Source organism: Anopheles coluzzii, chromosome 2, assembly GCF_943734685.1.
Source record: "Anopheles coluzzii chromosome 2, AcolN3, whole genome shotgun sequence".
Taxonomy (NCBI): domain Eukaryota; kingdom Metazoa; phylum Arthropoda; class Insecta; order Diptera; family Culicidae; genus Anopheles; species Anopheles coluzzii.
Window position 1 is genome coordinate 7383242 of NC_064670.1, and position 20661 is coordinate 7403902.

The following is a 20661-nucleotide window of genomic DNA, read 5'->3' on the forward strand; positions in this document are numbered from 1 at the left end:
TTCTCGATTTTTGTATTTGGTGAGGCTCGAGGATTTTGTCCCGTTTCCTTGTCTTTCGTTCATTCTGGTCCTTAGCGTTTGTGTGTCAGCGGACCCATACAGAAACAAGAAAGAGACACTCTCTGTTCCACCACTTACCGGTAGAACGTTGGTCGGAACGTTGAGGAATGGGATGGGCGAAAGGAATGTTCGTCCCTGAACCTTAAGGCTTCGAGCGAAACCGTTTCGTGTTGTCGCGTTTCCATCAGGAATGTGATGGGCAGAACGAGCGAACAAAGCGGAGAGCAGGTTGCAAGACCGGTGCGGCGAGACCAGAGACCATCATGATCAACGAGCAGAAAGTTGCCAAAAACTCGCTGAAGACCAAGCTGATACCGGCTGAGAGGCAGCAAGGGAAGGAGCGGCTGGAATTTAGCGCTTAAACTTTCTCGAGCCAATCGAGAATATTTTTTACCGTGCAGCTTTTTCGCTTCTTATTTTCGCTCTGGAAGTGAATGTATGTGTGTAAGTGATGGTTTTTTTTGCGCCGTACATGCCTCGATCGCCGAAAACTGATAAGGTGTGGTGCAAGGTGGTCAACCGGATGCAGTGTCTGTGTGTGTGCGCACGCTCAAACTTGCTGGCCTGCTTTATCGACAAGGAAACTTTTATCGAGCTAATCGCTTGTGAAGCATTAAAACTCTTCCCACAAATCAACCCGATGATTCCGATCGCAGCCACAGATGGATGCATCCTACCTTTCGGCATCGTCGCAGCCAACGGGAGCCTCTGCATTTATGATTCACGGTCTAAGGGATGGAAAGTATGAGCGTGAGTTATGGCTTGGGTTCGTCGCTTGGTTGGATGCAAAATCATATATACATAAACTTGTACTGTAAAAATGTTCGCAAAAGCATAAACTGACGCTAAATTAATGGTTTTTTTTTTAACAAACCTTTTTCCCTTTATCTTCTGCTTACAGATATTTTGCATCGATAGCAGCGTGCGTGTATGTAATCCTGTGAACAAGTAAGTGAAACAGACGAGCAAGTTTTAAGCCCCCAAATGTAGGCAAACAGTAAGCATCTTAAAGACAGGCCTCGTTTCATCACATCACTTTGCGCAAGCTGTGTTCTCGTTCCTCATTTCCTTTTATTCAATTTTGTTTGCTTCCATTTCTCTGTATGCCGTAATTCATTCACCTCAGAATAAACAGAGGATGAGTAGATGGAAGAACAAAAAAAAACAAGAGATTCCATCGTAGCGACTTAACGTCCGTATGAGTAACGATTTATCATCTCAGCCACATCGCTCGGCCTCCGGTGGTCTCGGCCCCAATGCAGCCACGTGAGGAAGCCGAAATCTTAACGGCTGCTAATTGGATTATGAGATAATTACGCCTCTTCATTATCCTCTTGCCGATGCCAGCGTCAGACATTTAGCTCGCCATCGCCAGCACCGATGATGCCGGGGTGGCATAAGCTTCGGGGCGGAACGCATTTTCGTTTCCGGCACGTTACACCACCACTATTAGTAGTGATGGAGGAGGTCCTGGTCGTGCTCGTGAGTGTGTGTGTGTGTGTGAGTGTGAGCCTCAGTTGTGCAAAACTAGACACACAAAAACGGAAGCTACCGCACACATGGAAAGGCAGAACAAAAAAGAAGCCAAAACCACGACGCCTCATACCGTCTGGGTCGTTGAGTTTTGCAGTTAATGTTGTAACCGGAATTGGATTGGCTTCTTCATTCCCTCGTGTGCCCCTTCGCTCCGCCCGTGCGGCTGTGACAAAGAAATGGTAAACAATTCTTCTTTCGACTGCCAGCGCCAGACAAATCGAATGGCTCTTGGGCATGAGGGCGAGGGCGTAAGAATGATTACCTTCCATTCTCTGTAGAGAGATTTTAGGAGAGGGGAAGAAAAAAGAAATGCGTTACTATGGTTACAAGAGGCACACAGTACCCCACGCGTGTTGTAATGGCCCGTCGAATGCCGCCGATGTCGGGGGACAGTTTTTCGACAAACGAATGGACCACGAACGGATTGTCGGTACTGTAAGCGGCCGATGTAAGTTGGCTTAAAACCCCGGGAAATGGGGTTTAAGTGAACCCGCTGTTGGGGCGTGTGTGTTTACAGTTTTGCTCTTCACTAAAGGCGCAAGAGTATAGTGATGTTTCGTATAAGTAAAAATAAGATGACTGCTGTTCAGATACGAAAGAGATAAGAAACGTCGATGTTCCGTCATTTTACTCCGGATTTAAGCAAGCATTTATTTCACCTCTTCGGTACGTTGCAAGGTTCGTTACATAATCTCTCCCGGTGTGGAGAGGTTTGTCCGTACGTTTGTTGACACTTTAATGGGAAATCATCACGATTGGTCTGGGCAGCAATGGTACACACATATTCGGTACGATGGCGAAAAACTGCGCTGTCGAATGGTTTCTGACAGCTGTCTTGGTGGGGGAAAAGCTATTCCCATAACTCCCATAAAGTTTTGTGCAGCTCCCTAAGTGAGACCACTCACTGTGCTGTTATGATTAGGACGGCTTTTAGGGAAGCGAAATACATTACACATTTGTTGTGAGGGATTGATTTTTTTGTCCTCTTTCGGGCCGGAATGATGCGGGGCATAGTTTGGTTGATTTTCGTTTGCTTGCACAACCGAGCAGGACCTTCTCAGCGAGCTCTCTCATGTAGTGCGAACGGTTAAGTATTCTGCTCGCAGCCCGGCCACTCAGCGAGCGAGTCAGAATCGATCAAATGAATCGCAAGCAGCAGCAGCAGCGTGCATCGCTGATGCGAGAAGAATAATACTTCCACCGGCAAAGATTGAAATCCATACAGTGGCAAAACAAGGAACGAGCAGGCACGGGTGGAAAGTATCACCCAGCTCCGTCAGGATATGAATACTAAAATATAAACCAAACAGATGAATCATTCATAAATGCGTGTGCATTTGACGACCGACGGGTTTGGTAGTGATGAGCAGCAACACGAAAGAAAACACAGAACACTGTGCCACACTTGACTTGGTCGGCTTTAGTTTGGGGCGTAAGAGAGACAGAGAGTTCAAAAGTAAACAGCAACAAACCGAAAAAAACACACAACCGTCAACCATTGGGAGACGTGTGGGTTGAAGGTTTTATTTCGTTTATCCATATTCATTCTACTGCCACGCAGTCCGACAGTGTTTTTCGATGAATGACATCCCGCGGACGGTTGGTGGAGGTGTTCGGAGCACGCCGCTCGGAAATATATGACATGATAATCCAACTAAAAACACACATCCACACACGGCCCAGCCGGAGATAGATCCATCAAAATCGGTGACGGTTAACGCGCTTCATTCTTTGTGTGCACATACATTTATTTTTGATTGGCCATTTGACAGGGCGGCATGACGGATTGGTTTGATTTGCATGTTGATTTGTTGGCTGGAGGTGTGTGTGTGTGGTTGCTAAACGGAGAATGGGAGTAAGAAAACGGTGTGCGTTAACGTTTAACAGGTCTTAATTTCTTTCACAATTCTTCAAAGTTTTGGTACAAAGAAGCTATGAAAGGAAACGTGGTTCTGTTGGAAATGATAAATTAAAATACTGTGTTGCACACCAACCTGCTGTTGGAGCTAAACTCGTCCACCAACAATCAATGCAAGGCAAAATGCAATACACGACTGTAAAACCACACTCACACAGATACAGCCCACGAGCGGGGCAGTATGATTTATCGGGGCCGGATTCTGTCACGAAGACATTTCCATAAAAGGAAACGAAACGGAAGAATCTTTTGTGTAACGGGCTTCCTTGCTCGCTTCGGTCCCTATCTCCCGGTCGTGACACTGGTCGTGAGCGTCCGTAGATGGATCGGTGTAACTGACACCAAGATGATGCTATATTTGCTTAGCTCAAGTTTCTGCTGTGCTGCGCGATGCGACTGCCAGGTTCGGCCAAAACCACAGTGAGCATCATGCCCCGAAGCGTCTGTTTGAAATCCTATCCCCAAACGGAGCGTGCATTCCAGCTTAGCAGTGTCGTCCTGCGAGTCACAGCGAGGAACGATGTCCTGCGGCAGAGAATGGGAAGGCAGGGCTTCGGTCGGTTGGTCGCGTAACGGTAACGACTGCAAATGGGCTGCTGCTGCTGGCAAAGGCTCGCCCGGTCATTATAGTACCATCATTTATAACATTGTTTATTTATACGATTCCGTCTGTTTGTCCGTGACTAATGTAGTGCGCGTCACGGTCGTCCTCGTGCAGGCTGTGTGGTCGGCGAGAGAGGGGATTCGGTCGACACATTCCCCCGGGATTGCTTGGGACGCTACTGGCCGGGTGAGGTGCGACTCTTAAGACAAAAGGACACGAATCCTTCCACTTATTTCCGGCATGTTTCCGCTCACTGTCAGTTGGTTGCTGTCAACGCGGGCGGAGTGCAGTAACGGAGTAATTCAATATTGTTTTCCAGCGCTCCCCGTTGCACAGTGGCCTCCGGCATGTGTACAGACACACATACACACACATGCCAATGACGAATAGAGACGGATGCTCGCTCGTTACCAAGAACGGAGTCGCTCGCAGTGACCGCGAAAAGTGATCCCGGGCGGCGCAAATTCGGGTGAGTCCGGTTCGAGCGAAAAACAAATCTCATCCCTTTGGCCCACCGGCACTTTGCCGTCTTCTGTTGGCACCCAGTAGCCGGAAAACGCCCCGAGAGCGAGAAAAACAATCGCAAACGGAGGGCGCGGAGCGAAAGGACAAAAAAAACTGTGCAAAAATATGAATAATAAAGCGAAAACATCTGAAACAAGAGTAAACCGAACGTTTGAACATAAATAAAAATACGGGACCGGAAAGCAACCACTAATTGGCAATTCGCCTGCGGTTGAATGGAGCCAACATCCCGGTTTCCCACCCCTCCTCCCCTCCCCACCGTCCCCCTCCATCGTACCTCATTTCCCGCGGGTCGCAGTCGTGAAGTTTATATCCATTTTGCCCGATTCGCCTCCTCGCTGTCCTCGCGAGGGAGGGTTGTGTCGCTGTGGCTCCAATTGCTGACAGTGACGGTGACTGCGAGCAGGCGAATTTTATCCTGAGTAAACAGAATCCCTACAATGGAGGCTAGGAAAATAGTTTCCACCTTCCCCCCGAAACCGCTCGTCGCACGGCTGAGCCATGCTCGCTGGATGGTGAACCATGGTAGCCATGGTTTTGCTGAATCTGCCATCGCAACCATCGTCAAGGGAGTGTTTGTGCTTGGGGTTTGGGGGCTGCGAGTAACAGGGAGAAAAAGGCCATGGGGAAGCCTCCTCCGTTTCACCACACATTCTCAGAACTCGAAGGATGCAACGAAAACCATACGGACACAGGTCCGGGTATGTTCGTTTCTGCAGGGTTGGTGCGATGGAGGCGCCCGGTCGCTTTCAGGCTGCTGCTGTAATAGTGGGAGGTTTTGGACAGGCACCGAGGGTATCATTTGCTTCGAATGGTCTGTCGTTGTCATATCTTTTATTTCATTGGGCATCAGCGTCTTTACTGTTTGTGATTTCATTCCGTTCGGAGTTCGGAGTCTTTTCACCCTTCGCTTCCGTTCCTTTTGCTCTCTTCCGTTCTTCTCCTGCCTTTTGGACGCATTTGCCAATTTGCGTGGTAAACGAACGTCGCCGTTATACGCGAAGACTGATTTCTATCTTGGTGCTTGTAGTTTTCACAGTCGTTGTACTTTGCTGTTTGATTTGTGAGTTCTAGCTTTGCTAGCACGGCGAGCAATCGTTTTGTTCTTGCGTTACTTTGTTTGTGTTTTTCTCCACAAAAAAGTCTACTTTTTCAGCTAAATTAATCAGCGACCACTCAGCTACTAATGCACTTGGAGAAAATTATGTTCGATCCAGCATACGATGTGTAGCATTTCAGTTTGATGACGATTTTAGAAGAATGTGTTTTCTAATTCCAAATACATTCTAGATATTTCTATAAACGAAAGGATTTAATCTTCCTTTCCCAAAGCATTTCCATTCAACCGATACTGTGTCAGCCATTTGAAGGATTTCCCTGAATGCTTACCATCTTCGACCGAACCTGTCTGTGGATGAATCTATTTCGAGCGTCACCATGGTAAATTGACACATTTGTTTGAAGTTCACGACCGCTTTCCTACAATGCAGACTGGTGCCAAGAACGGAAACACTTCGCACCAAGAGAGTTTTGCTTGAGCTCCACCACAGTGAAGCAGACTTATTTCTTTTAACCTTTTTTCCTGGAAGTAAATGCAATAACTTCAGTAAATGCATTTTCTTTCCAGTGAAATTTGAAGTAAAAGTTTCTCAATCATTTAACACCTTTCACGGCAGCAGCTAGCACGTTAGCACGCCTTTTCAACACCTTGCAGAATTCGGACAATCTTCTAGGGAAAGGTTTTACATAACGCGAGTGGAGTGTCCTTCCTCGTTTCTTTACGGGTTCGATGCATTCTGGGATATCTTTTTGTGCTACATTCCTGCTTCTCTGCTGGGGTCTGCTGGGAGCTGGCAGATGATTTTGCATGATAAATTATACATTCCAGCCTACGGAGCACTGCCAATGAAACTAGGGGTCGGGTTGAAATCTAAATTTCAATCTTTTCTTCAACAATGCCAACCTCACCTTCACTTTGCTTCACTTCACTTCACTTGAGATGCAGAAACTCGTTGAAATGAAGTTTTCAAAAGTACAGTCTGAGAATGTACGTCAAAGTGCATCTGCTTTCCATTTGATTTGGTTTATTCTTTTCCACGAAGGACAAAGCTCAGCTGGCTGGTAGTATTTCCGTTATTGTTTAAAAATATTATTAATTTTAAGATCTTGAGGTTTAACTTTGATATGTCTTTTTTTAATGAAACATTTTTTACATGCTTAGTATTGCATGCTTAGTTATATCTTTTAAAAGAAAATCTTCACATTATTCTAGTTCATTCCACGAAAAGGAACTTGTATCGTTGTAGAAAGCTTTCTTTTGGGAAAGTATAGCAGCCAAATTTGCTTGGATTTAAACTTTTTAATGCCCTTCTGAAAAACACAGCTTAGCCAACGGGGCCTTCCCGCTGGGAAGATGAGGAGGGTGTTGTTTTGTCTTCAATTTTTTGCTTTGCAGCAACTCACCAGCAGTCCACACCTGGGCAAATGGTGCTACTTTGTGACACTTTTTACGCGGTTTTGTGGATTAAATCATACACTCTGTCCGGCCGGCCGCAACATGCAGGCGGCGGATAGGCTGTGGCGTGATTACGGAAATTTGATCCTCTTTCAACCGATCCGCAAGAACCGGAAGAAACCCGCTGTGCTCATTCTCCCGCGGCGCATGAAGAAGGACGAGACCAGCACGACCGGGACCCGGGCGGAAGCACGACGGTGTATCATTATCATTCGCCACCGGCACCGGTGGTAACGATTTCAGCAGATACGCCTGCCGTTTGCAGCATGCCCTTTTGCAATGCAGCTCCCGTTTTTTGTGGTTGGTCGGATGGCTGTGGTGGCTGTTACACCCGGAGGGCAAATGCTTGCTGCCCGGTCTGTGTTGGGTTTGCTCTTGTGCGAGCCGGGAGAGACGGGTGTGTCTTACCTTCTTTCACATTCTCTTTAGCACGAGTAGTGACGGGGTGGCGTGAGCAGGATCGAGATTTGAGGTTTCGTTTGAGGCGTCGTGGAATTTACGAGCTTCGTTGCCATTTCGACTCGGAAAGCTCGGATCGGATGAACCGGGCAACGGGGCGCTAAACGTAATCGAGAAGTTTTGTGCAATGGCTGGGCTGAAGGCACCTTTGGATGGTCGGAAATCGAATAAGTTTCAGTTTACAAACGGCCGCCAGCTGTTTCCGTCCCGCTTTTGTTGTGCCAACTTTGGGCAGCGGTTATTTATGCACATTAAAGCACCGTCATCAAACGCCCTGGATGATGTGGATCAAAGCCATTTATAGCACGGCGTTGTAAATTAGAGTCATGAAATGGATGATTAGTTTGAACAATTGGTGCTAAAGCTGCTAATGTCTTACGACATATTTGTATCGTTGCCTTTTGCTCTACTCATACCGCAATGAAGCTCAATTTGCAATGGGGTTTATTTCACTAGAGCAATGCTCACTCCACGAGAATCTGCCTCCTACAGTACCAGTTTTGAATTGTTTCCTGACAGATTCCACCCATACTTCCCACTGTTGAGCGGGATGAGCCGTGAACTGTATTGCTGCGTTTGCTGCTCCAGCTCCATTATTTCTGCACCATTTGAATCCACACAGCTAAGTAATCAATTTAAATTCTTCAAATTAGCAAACGTGTAACCCATTGCATCTATGCAAACAATTCATATCAATTACGGAAGCCCTTGGCGCGTGCAGAAAGGGCAAAACACACCGAGTGCAAAGCTCTCGTTACCTCCCGGGGAAGCTTCCCTCGTTACCACTCCCGGTTACTGGCTACAGTGGTTCTGACCTTTTGCATGCATACATGAGCTGCAAATTTACAGCCACACAAACACAATCACGCACACACACACACGTGATCACGCTGCAGCATGTGGAGAAGCAGCGGGATTTCTAGCAAGCGGACCAATCCGGAGCCGGCGTGGAAAGTGGATCACATCGCAACATGTGATCCGTGCCCGAGTGTCCGAGTTCATCCCGCCACCCGTAGCCATTGGGCCCGTTTTGTCATGCCAAAGCCATTTGAAGCCGGTGCACTGCACTGCATCACTGGGTGGTGGCCGGCTCGCAAAGCGATGTGTGTGTGTGAGTGTGTGTGGAAAGTGTACGTTGCTAACGGATTAATTTAAATATTTTCATTCAATATGGTATTGGAATTCATTTGCTGAAACGCTTGCCCCCAACCGACCGGCTTCTGCACACCCTCCACCGGGTGCAGTCACTGTGCCATTGGATTGCCCGTAACAAGGGCTTGTATTTATCGGGTTTGTTGAGCTGGTAGTGGACCAAAAAAAAACATTCCTTCACTCGGGCAACCATTTGGATTGGGGAAAACGGCTCCCAGCAGACCGGGCTAACAAATGGCTAATGGTCACACAATGGAGCGGCAAAAGGGTGTGGCCGCTGGTTTAGACATGTGTGCGAAAACGGGGCAACACAAACACAAAAAGCGCCAGGAAATTGTTTACACCGATCAAAACCCCTTCGGGGGCTTGGGTGGTAAATGAAAAATCTTTCTCCAAGTGGCCAGTAAAAGCTGTTTCCGTTTATGGAAAGTTTTCGTAAAAGGGCCAGGAGGTGGTTTTGTTTGGCGGTGGGATGGATTTTGCAGATTGGCGCCTGCACGTGAAGACAAATGATTGGTAAACGTTGCCTGGACGGCGACGGGGAGGGAAATGGTGCAATTTATCTACGGAATGTACTGGCTATGGCTTGGTTTAGAGGTCCGTTTCAATGCATCAAGCCGTAGGGATATTTGGTGCATGAAAAGGAAATAAAAGAGGAGTTTTTTTGATCTCGTGACTTAGTGAAATGAAGTCAATGTGACCTAACATCTTAACGTTATATTGATAATCATTTATATACTATTAGATTGAAAAGGAATAGTATTATCATATGCTCTGCTGCAGTAAGTAGACATCGTATTCGTAGAATTTAACATAGGCAGTATACATATAATAAATTTGTCTATGGAATGGGGAGTGATTTAAATATCATTTGCTGGGAGTTGATGTTTGACTTTAGCCTTGCAATAGCTGCTGTAGTGCCAGATCATAAATAATAAAGTTGTATCGAATAAATAGCACTATACTTTCTGGATGATATATTAAAGCTCTCTAGTATGCCTTCCACAAACTCATATTAACTCTCTATCCTTCCCACCATCAATCAGCAACCAGCCACGGTTGTGTGGTTAAGTTATTTGGCCTGCTGAAACCACTGAACAAGCCTTCTCGCAACGGCCTGCCGTTGAGGTCAGATTATTGAGGAAATTTAATCGAAATCATACCCCACCATACACCATGCTCTCCAACCAGCCCGAGCATATTAACTGTCAGTGTCAGAAATTAATGTTACATACTTAACCCCCCGTCCGCAACGAAAGTGTAGGCAACGTGTAGCAATGGCAACCACTTTCTTCGAGCTGTCGAGAAAGTTGCTGTAGGTAGGTACTATTCCAGCTACAGAAAAATGCGTCTTCCCTCTTGTAGCTCTACGCCCTCTTAGCGCAGGCTGTAGAAGATTGCGCCAAAAGAAAAGCAATTTCTGGTGGAATGTTTGTTGCAGGGCGTACGATGGCGTTACAATAATTGCGTCCATGCACCGTCGAACATTGTCGGTTTGCTACCGAAGGGCCGGGTTTACTGGTTGGCTAAAGAAAAAGACACGGTGAAATGTTGCAATTTACAAGTGCATTCCGAGGCAGGGTGGGCTCTTTGCAAAATGAGAGTGTTTTTCTGCCAAATCTCATAACTTCCGAGCAAAACGAAATGAGGGAACATGGCTAGGTGTCAAAGGAAAGCTGACAGTGCACGGTTCGGATAATGGACAGATCGTGCAGCCGGAAAGACAACCTTCAGCAAAAGTGTGCGAGAATAGACAGGGCGGTCGGGGGTTGGTAAGCCAGCGGATTGGCGGTGGCTTCTTCCTTAACAGGTGCGACCCCGGTAGGTGCTTCAGGCTCTGTCCCGTAACATCGGCGACATCAAACCGTCACCACAATACGTCTTCAGCGCCCCCACAGCACTTGAGGGAGCCGTTCTTCTTCTATCAAATCAACCATCCAGAAACAAATGGCTGGTCCCGTGCCACCATGTATTTCACCTCCAACACAGCAACACAACTTTAATGGAATAGGAGAGGGGGGAGGGGGGGGGAAGGAAAACATTTTCCACTTCACTCAGCGTGCAACATTTTCTTGCTCACATTTGTTGTGCTGTGGGGCATTTTTTATGTGTTCCAACGCTTCCCAGAGCCCCGTTATAGTGCCCCGTTACAGTGTGCGGGGGAGCAGTCATTTTCCACGCCGTGCACGGTCGTCGGGGCCGGTTTAGGTCGTGCAGGTTCCGGTACGGGGTCCTTGCCGAGCCACTAATGTTGATGATCCTGCAAATGTTTCGTTATAAACGCGGGTTGCGGACAGTGAAAAGGTAGCAAATGGACTGAGGCGAGCAATGAAGTGAGCACCCCAAGGCTCCCCCAATGCCACCACTATCAAACAAACGTATTGCCACGCGGTAACGTGGGTCAAATGCCACGGGCGGGCACAAGCCGGTGGAGGTGATTGCCATCCAAGGGAACGCATAAACGAACAACGGGACGAACGAGCAACAGACAAAAAAGGTAATGTCGAAAGTCAGCAGCAAAGATGGAAAAATATAAGTAGAAAGCAACAGTAGGAAACATAACAGCGAGCAGCCACCGTGTAACGCCTTGCTGCCTGGGTGGCATTGTTGTGGCGGATTTTTCGGTCCAGTAGATCGCGGTGTACGCGGTGTAAGCCGCCTCTGTGTGTATGTGTTTATAAAGCGATAGAGCGAGAGAGAGCAAAGGAAGGAACAAAAAAACAACAGTGGGTGGAAATGGTTGTGGTAGGAAAATGGCACTCACCCGATGGACGCTTGGTGGAAATGGTGCGGCAGATTTGGGCTTTGGTAGTGGCAGTGGTAGCGGGCCAAATTCTGTTCCGGCAGTGCCCTTTTCCTCGGAGAAGGTCAACCCCTGGTTGCGGGACGGCACAGTAAGCAGCCGAGAGAGAGAGAAAATCGAAACGGGTGGAAAACAATTTGTCGTGTGTGGTATAAATTTTAAAGATTTATCTTCATTCCCGGACAAAACACAAACCCGGGCACTGGGCTTCGAAGCGGGGCGGTTTGGACGGAGCCAGTAGTTTAGTGGCTCGGTGAAGCCTCAGGATATATTTGCTGTACAATAATGGAAAAGAATCGTTTTCATTGCGGGTGTGTGTGTGTGTGTGTGTGTCTGTGCGGGTGCGCAAGCCGTGAATGCAAGAACCATTGTGCGACAACCAAAAATGGCGAAAAGATGCTGTTCGATGTGTGCGCATCCTTTTTACTACTGCAACTCAGCAAACGGGCAAATTCAGCAAAAGTTCACCACTTTACGGGTGGATTCCAAAATAAGTGACACACTCTTGTGGCAGTACCGGGTAGCTGGATAGAGCGTTGGAGGTAAGAGACGACAAAAATCCCAAATTGATCGTTTGCAATCCTCGCCGGATGTACTAATGCCAATAAATATGGGTCAGCTAAAAAATACACTCACACACACACACACACACACACACACACACACACACACACACACACACACACACACACACACACACACACACACACAGAGTTATCGTGCTTTCGGAGCATGGAAGCTTTGGAGTTGAAGGAAAGCATAAAGAAAGAAACACATTCCGGTGTGCATTCACAGTGGGAAGAAAAAGGACAATAAAAAAATGCATAAACCTGATGCTTTATTGTGTTGGTAGAGTGGTTTATGTGAAGTTAAGATCGACTAGGTAAAAGCTTCTAGCTGGGGAAGGTTTAATGGACAGTATAAGACAATTCGCTCTTGTTCGCTCTCAGCATTATCTTAATGTTATTATGCACTCAGTTGTTGCATTGAAATGGTTTTGGCATTCAGTGGACCCTTGATAGAACTACTCTGTAAGATATAATCCAATCAGATTTCATTTGTGTTATTGGATATTCAATTTAAGAATTCCAATTGAAATAACTCACTTCTAATTCCCTATTAACTTCCAATATCCAACTTGAATAAAGATATCTAATGTAGTGTAGAACGTTTTGCCTACAAAAAAGGTGGAATTCTTTCGTTAGTTTTATTCGTTCATTTACACCTTACCCGTTTTTACGAGCCAAACGCATGCATTGTTACACTTATCTGCGTGCATCGATCACACCTCTAGCGAAAAGATTCTGCCGTGCGCTCTCTCTCTCTCTCAGCGTTTACGAGCCAAGCGTTTTTCACCACTTTTCATTCCATTGCCATAAAATCGTTAAACAACCCGTAACGAACCATTTTAACACATCCTTCTTCATTTCCCGATGCAACGAAGATGGGTGGAGTCTTTTTTTGTGTGTGCGCTCCATCTTTTCCCATCCACCATCAAGTGGTGCTCTATTCCCGGCTATAGCATGATACAAGAAACGGCTACATACTGCTCGAGGACATTCACGGCTGTGCTCGCCGGTATCGAAATCCTATAAAGATCAAATAAATGTCTCTCTCTCCTGATAAGTGACTACGTGAGTGGAGCTGTATCGTTTGCCGCTGCTACAAACCCGAACACGCATACACACACACACACAGAAGGCGACAACGACCACCATCGCTACCATCATCACGAACAGCTCGGCTGGGGGCGAGTATCGTGTAGAACAGCGGGCCAAAAAGGCGTCATAATGTGTAACGGAGTGCAGCCGGAGACGATCGACGAGCATGCTGCCTGCACGCGGGTCTCCGGATGTTCGGAAGTGTTGCCAAAACCATTATCATCTCGTATCATCGGATCGAGCCGGTTCGGTTGCGTTTGGCAAGATGGCGCGCACCAACATTACATACTCTCGCTCACACACAGACCCACAGCAACAGAACAGATAGCAGGAATCGATAATGGCTTTATTACATTTTCTACAGCTCTGCACGGCCGAGGCGGAAACGGAATTTTTATTGCCACCTTCATTGAGGTATAACAAAAAAGCACACACACACACATGTCGCTGGTGACGTGCGGTGTCGGCGTGCGCGAAATGTTGCACGTTCTGCACATGATCGCGTGAAGATTGTGATGAGTGAGCACATGCCGTCCCCGGGAGCATCGGCAGTAAAACTAGTTATCGCCTGATTAAATCTGGCAAAGAATGAGCGCGCAAGCGTTGCGGCTCGTACATAGGATGGAACGCGCAAAACTGATTAAGTGCGAGCCTTAAACTTGTGCGCCCAAGCAGTGCCACGGCACGGTTGAGATGCATCGGGGAAGGTGTGTGCTACGCGAGATCGTACCCTCGAGGGTTGTCACGGATTTCGATTCCGGATTTCGAAGATGATACGGAACCCGGGAGGCATCGAGTTGATGTAGCGATGATGGCTTTCGCGGCATTTGCAGATTGCACCCATACTACCAGAAAGGGAGGCCCAAGGATGAACGATGTAGGTTAGCGAATGCGTTGAAATTGGTTCGGGAATTGGTTTAGTGCACGTTTGTTGAAGTGGATTAATGCACAGAAAAAATACAATATTTTGGGAAATCCAAATCCATTCGAAAGCTCCTATCATATAAATACACAATACTGCTTACTCAGCGTGTAGAGATTCGATTCGTTTTTGTAGGAAAAATCCATTTCACATTCGATTGTATTGTTAGAATTACACGTTGTCTGCTTGCGTTTGAGTGAAGCAAATAAATAACTCTTTGCGATCCTTTGCTATACTGTACAGACAATCATTCTCGATACCGTGGGCACCGGACACAGATTGATTGACCCGAGTAGATGTGTGTTATGATTTCACAAGCAAACTAATAAAATCAGGATTCTATTGAGACACGAATGGGTGGTGAATTCAAATTTCACCATACACAAGCAATGCAAACAATAGGAACTAAACTAATTCCATTCTTTTTTCTCTTATCCCTTTCGATCCGGGCCGGGCGGCTCCATCCTACACTTAGACCTAGAGTGAACCACTTGAGCAAACACGGGAGCATACCGCTGGCATACTCTGGCAGACTGATAAAGTTGCCCTTTGTCCGGTAGAATTTGTTCGGCGGAGATCATTGTTGTACTCATTCTACCATCACGCCCGTACGTGTTTGGCATACAAATTCGGTGTCTTGCAGGCCGTTGGCAATATGCCGGTACAGGGTAAGAAGTTGTACAGTCGTCTCGGGCCGAAGACGGCAACCTCACCACTCCTAGCGTTGAAGCACTGAGACGCAGAGACGCTGTAACGCTGAGCGAAGGAGACACAATTACAACGGATTCATTTTCGGTGGACAGTGCGGTGTACGGGCGGGGCAGGCCACGAGGTGCACTTTGGTCAGTCGAGCTGGAAAATCAACCTGCCACAATGGGGCAATTTAGGCCGTTGTCAGGCCAAAGGGGGGCAGGATCTCAAGAATCACTAACAATGTTTCTTACGTACGTGAGCAAAAGGTGACGCAAAGGGACGAAAACTTTTCGCAATGTAATGGACCCGCTTACCACACGCACCCGACCGCACTACCCCTTTACTCTACTCCACCGAGTGCAAACCGTTTTACGGCTAGGCGGGCGGGGGGTCTAGTTTGAAGTTTGCGTTTGGTTTATTTGCCCCTCGAAACCGATCGATCTGCGATGTGATCGGAATATTAGATGCGGTCTAATACCCGTGGCCCGTACTTCCACACTTCCACAGGCAGGCAGGGCATTGCAATCGAACGAAAAAACCTTTCCCTCAATATGTCAAATGGAATTAGGCTTCGGCATTAGTTTACCACTGTCCGGCGTGGGTACGTGCCGCTAGCCCGGTATCCGAAATTGGAAAGTTTTTGTTTGCCATAGTAATGCCAAGATTAGAAGTTGTTGTTGTCGTTCGGTTGTCGTTTCGCTATAAATCCTGACGATATCGGCATAATCTGGAACGGAGCGCTGTTTGGCGGCGAGCATTACTGTTGACTTTTACTTTTTTGCGCAACTCGTTTCACAAGGTTTCATCGTAAGTTGGGCGCTCGGTTCTAGAAAAGTGATAAGCATTGCATCAGAGAGTTGTTAGGAATTTTGTAGCGATAGTTAACATGTTTTATGTTCCTCTTAATATCTCTCATATCCATTCATTGGCGTGTTTTCCCGGAAGTCGCGCTCTTCCGTTCGCAGTGCGCTACAATAGACGCGACTATCGTGTCACGGACAGCGGATAGTGATATGCAAAAATGAAGTCATAAACTGGGGGACACAGGCACACACACATATACGACGATAAAGCGGTGTGGGATTCCCAGTCTGGTGTATTGGCTGGTATAAACTGTAAATGGCACAATGGTGTACTCTCCAATGGTGGTGGCCCCACTCCAATGGCAAGACAAAAACGCCAAGCATTTTATACTATCTTGGAAGCCACAGTCGCCCTGATCACCACGGGGAAAAGGATGCAGTGAAAAATCAAAAACACCAAGGTTGTAAATGGATACACAAAAAACAACTATAGCCAGCTGAAATATAGCACCATGATACAAAGAGACCATGGCAGGCCTGGGAACACCCGATGAGGAATGGGATTGGACTGACTGCATTCACACTGGGAGGTTCCGTTGCTCCCGCTGGGGAGCCGTGCCGCCCAGTGTACAGTACAGATTCATACACCCGTGCAAACGACTCAGATCTCGTGAGCCCCTTTTGCGTTTCGCTTCACGCGATCCTAGAGACTGTAGCGGTTGTGGTGTATGTCTATGACTCACCAAAGACTGCATTTAATATTTAGTCCAAAAGACTGGAATGACAAAAAAAAACTGTCATCATCGTGTGCATAAAATCCGCATCATAATTCGAAATTGAGGCGTTCGACTGCTGGGCACCAGTTCGTTTTATTTTGTCGCAGCTCCCGGTGGCGTCTTTCGGGGCCCAATCGGGTGCAATTATTTTTTGTTTAACACCGTTCCGTGTCCGTGGCGAAGCAGCAGCACTCCCCGTATGCAAATGCGCAAATACGCGGCTGCAGTAGATGCTGGATTTGGGCCGGGTCTTGTGCGCACTGTTGTCGTGTTATTTATTGCTGTCACTGGAAATAAGTTACATCCTTGCCGAGAAAAAATGCCCAGCAACAAGGTCAAAACCGGCAACCATGTGTCATTTACTGTGTGGCCAGTAGGTCGTGTTTGATCGTTTAGGTCAACAGAGGGTTCAACCAAGTAAGATTGTTGGGTTGTGTGAATGCTTTTCATATTGATATCTTCCGTTGATCAATATATTACAAGCTAAAGCTCTACTGCAACTCAATGATCTCTACTAGATTGATCGTTGTTTAATGCTGCTTAGTTGTATGCTATTTTTATGAGTGCATTAATTGCACTTCTACTTCCATTATTGTTTTATGAGTGTAGAAGGTAAAGGTATACGTTATCTATTTGATTTAAAGATTCTAACACAACCAAATTTAGACGGCTCTACATTAACAGCTTGCTGAAATTTGTCAAACCCAGTTCTGATGCTCACTTTAGGTAACATAGATGCAAAAGTCCTAAGCGACAAGCTTCGTTTATGCTTTGATTGTCCCAAACAGCTCCACCAGCTGGTACCGGAGTAAATGAGTTTAAACTCGTGCCATCCTTGCTTCTTTGATCAATGTTCGCAAGGTGACCTTTCAACCGTAACCAACTCAACCCGGCTCCAGCATCGTCGTATGAAGGAACTGATTGGCCCTTATCCCATACCTCAGCCGGTCGCTTATGCTCATCTCATCAACTACTTCAACATTGCACCTTCCTTTGCATCGCCCACCTTCTTCAAGTCTCTATTTAGTGCTTTAAAAGTAACGCTTCCCTAAATAGCTGTGGTGCTGGTACTGTTGGAGCTGGTGGCACTCTGCTCCATCCACACGAAAGAATGCGCGACAAAGCACAAACCCCTAGCGTCTCGCTTACTCGCGCAAAGTATCCTCTAGCAGCGCTCAATTCCGTGCGTCAAGTTGTCGCCAGCATCAACCAGTTGGCACTTGGGATGAACGCAGATTGCGACGGTGGTGCGGCCTCTAACCTTCGCCTCCGCAAGGTGTACCACCGCACCACCGATTGAATACGATCGGGCCATCCGTTTGCAGGAGATCGGGTGGGGTTGGATTTTGCGTGCCGGCAGCTTTGTCGTTCCGACACGACGTGCAGGGAGCATGTGACATGCTTTGTCTTGTGAAGTTTTGTACACGCGCCGACCCACATCCCACGGCACAATGGCGCGGCAAGAAGTACACACTTGCAAGCCTGCATAATGCACTTTTAATAATGAATTAGAAGCATTCTCATATTTCTTTCCGGCGCGCGACCTTCTTGCGATGCGAAGTGGCACAGGGCAAACAAAGGCATTCGAGCCGGAGGAAGGAGAAAACTGTGCTGTGGGGAGGGGTGATGCTGGGGTGGGGTGACCGTTTTTGACGACAATGTGGGGACCATCGTCAGCATCGTCGTCGTGCGCGTCGTCGGTCTCTGTTTCCAGCGGTGAGTATAGCAAAAGCATGGCGGTAGAGCTTCTTCATGCATTTGCGTGCGAATGCTTTCCTGCATCCTCCCCCCGTTGCCTTAGACGAATAATGCAGCATTCAGTTTGTTCTCGACACGATGCAGCACATTTAGCTAGTGGAACAACGTTAATGAGCGAGAGGAGCAGGGGCTGATTGCAAGAGTGCGGTTGTTCTGTGTGTTTGTGTGTATCATGTGTGCACATACTGGCAGTGGCCCACTTTTGTGCATTGTAATACACTACCGGAAGCGAATTAATTTGCAACGAATGCCGAAACACAGGCCAGGAGCGATGGAAAAGATTGCGGGATGTAAATATTGCATGGAGGTATGCGAGAATCTCATTGTTAGTGGTTTAAATATGTTCCAATCAATAGATAAAATCTAATTAGAGAAAAATTATTGAAGAGAACGTTAATCACATTTGAAGAAATGGCAAATGAAGAAATTGAAGTATTTGTTTTGCGAAAAAAATTGAACGGTCATGCTTACTTTATTAATATCTTCAGTGTTTGGTTGAATAAGTTAACCGAGACCGTCTTTGCTACACGGTGACTGATCCCGATTGTAATCGAACCACGTCCTGCTTTGTAGGCTCATTTTGAAATTTGCTAAAGTAAATTCGATTATTCGTTAAAACTAGAATTCACTTTGCTCCCTTCTTGTGTCTCATAAAGTCACGAGTCCTTAGTACTCCAAACTCTTTCTTTCAGCAGCAGCGGTAAACGATACACATTAGCCTAACTAAGAATGTGCATGCTCACTCAAACGCGCACCACTGTACAAGCCACCGAGTGAGCATCCGTTCTCGGCAGTCGACAACTTGGGAAGACCTGCTCCCGCTACCACCACCACTCGACTCGAAGAAAACGTTTTGAAGCCACCGGGCGGGTCACGTGAAGTACTGGCATTATGTTTTAGTATCAGCATCGGGCGGTACCAGCGCGACCCGGGCGCGCACTAAAAAGTGCAAGATGAATAACTTAATTAATTTGTATATAACAACGTAATTAAGTGAAATTTACAGGCCTATTGTGTACGTGTGTGTGTGAGCCTACAGCTCGGACGTTCTGGCAAACGGCACATCCTGTGTACGGATGCCGCGCGCGCATATATCACCGTTCACCGTTCCGTCAGCCGAGGCCCAGCCGTGCCCGTGGTGAAAGAAGACGCTGGTAGGGAAAAGAGGTTCCTACAGGCACAATGTTTTTTTTCTTCTTCTTCGTCTTCTCGTTGAACTCAGGCGGCTGCGCGAGCTAAAGCGAGCGTATGAAGTTCGGCTGCAGTCCAGAATGGCAACTGCTGCCTATTTGCCCCGGCAGAGCCAAGCGAACAAAAGCCAAGCTGATGGGGAAAGTTGTCGACTTAGGAGAAAAGTTCCCCGGTAAGTTTCACCAGCAGCAAAGCAGCACTCCACCACGATGGGGCAAGTCCGCGTGCCCGGAAGGTGTTGCGCTGCCCGCGGGCGCCAGTAATGAAAACGGACGATAGTTTCCACGGAGTAGCAGTTTCGGAATGATGAGCTCTTGCCGAGAGTGGAGCTTTCGAGCCGCGGGGCCTGTAGGGCACGTATTGTCGGCCTTAGACACATACACACATGCGCCCTCATACTGGACCTCAAGTGCACTGAAGACAATCTCGAGTGCACCGAGTGAAGTTTTCCAAGCAGTCAAAAGAGGATAGGGAAGTTACAGTTAAAAAGAGAAGGAAAGGGTGTGTGACAGGAGAGCGGGTCGGTTAAATTTATGGTCTATTTTATTTAATTTTCCTCCCTTTCGGATGTTGAAAGTTTGGCTGGAGCGAAGGTGGTGATAGGCAAATTAGAGGTAATAAATATTTGAGAAAGAACAATAGATCGTGGGTGTACTTTGGAATTGATAAAGATTGATTATCAATAAAACTTTCATCGCAAGGTGCAAGTCAAAAGAGCAAGCTACAGCTGTACAATTATTAGGTATTATGGGACAAACTCCAGTGAAAGTTGTATTTTTTAGGTAGCTTTTGTTTGTACAATAATTTGGTACTTTCCTTTCAATTCAGAATGATTTGAAATTATTTTTATTAGTTCCCGAAATACCTAAATTTCACGTAAATCATGTATATAAAAAATGTACTTCCTAAGAGAACTAGAATAGAAATATTCTTTAACATACCATGGAAAGCTGTTTTGATAAATTAATAGAAACTGTTGTAAATAAGGATGTTTTAACACAAAGTATTGTAATCATACTTTTTTCAAACTGTTTTTGTATACACATTGGGTTGTTAAAAGTGCACGAAAAGAACATTCTCCGACCTTGCGCAAATACATCTCATTAAAGTGGATCAACGCATTGAAACTGGCACTAAGGTTCCCACCCGCCGGGGGTTGCTCTGGTCTTTGTTGACGTGGCACAATAAATTTCTCACCATCAGTGAGCGCCGTGAATCCCCGGCAGCCTTAAATTACTTAACGGACGCCATAATTTACCGGTGCGGATTTGCAATTCAACAAAAA

General features: G+C 46.7%; 1 protein-coding gene across 3 annotated transcripts in view; it reads left to right on the forward strand.

The window, feature by feature from the left end:
- Window positions 1–20661, forward strand: part of LOC120949827 (uncharacterized) — a 180687-nt gene that overhangs the window by 108311 nt on the left and 51715 nt on the right. For 2 of the 3 annotated variants that reach the window (XM_040367359.2, XM_040367360.2), the window contains exon 4: window positions 962–1008. The exons of the other annotated variant lie outside the window; for it this stretch is intronic. The gene's annotated coding sequence lies outside the window, so the exon portion shown is untranslated. The remainder of the gene's footprint in view (window positions 1–961; window positions 1009–20661) is intronic. 3 annotated transcript variants of the gene reach the window in all.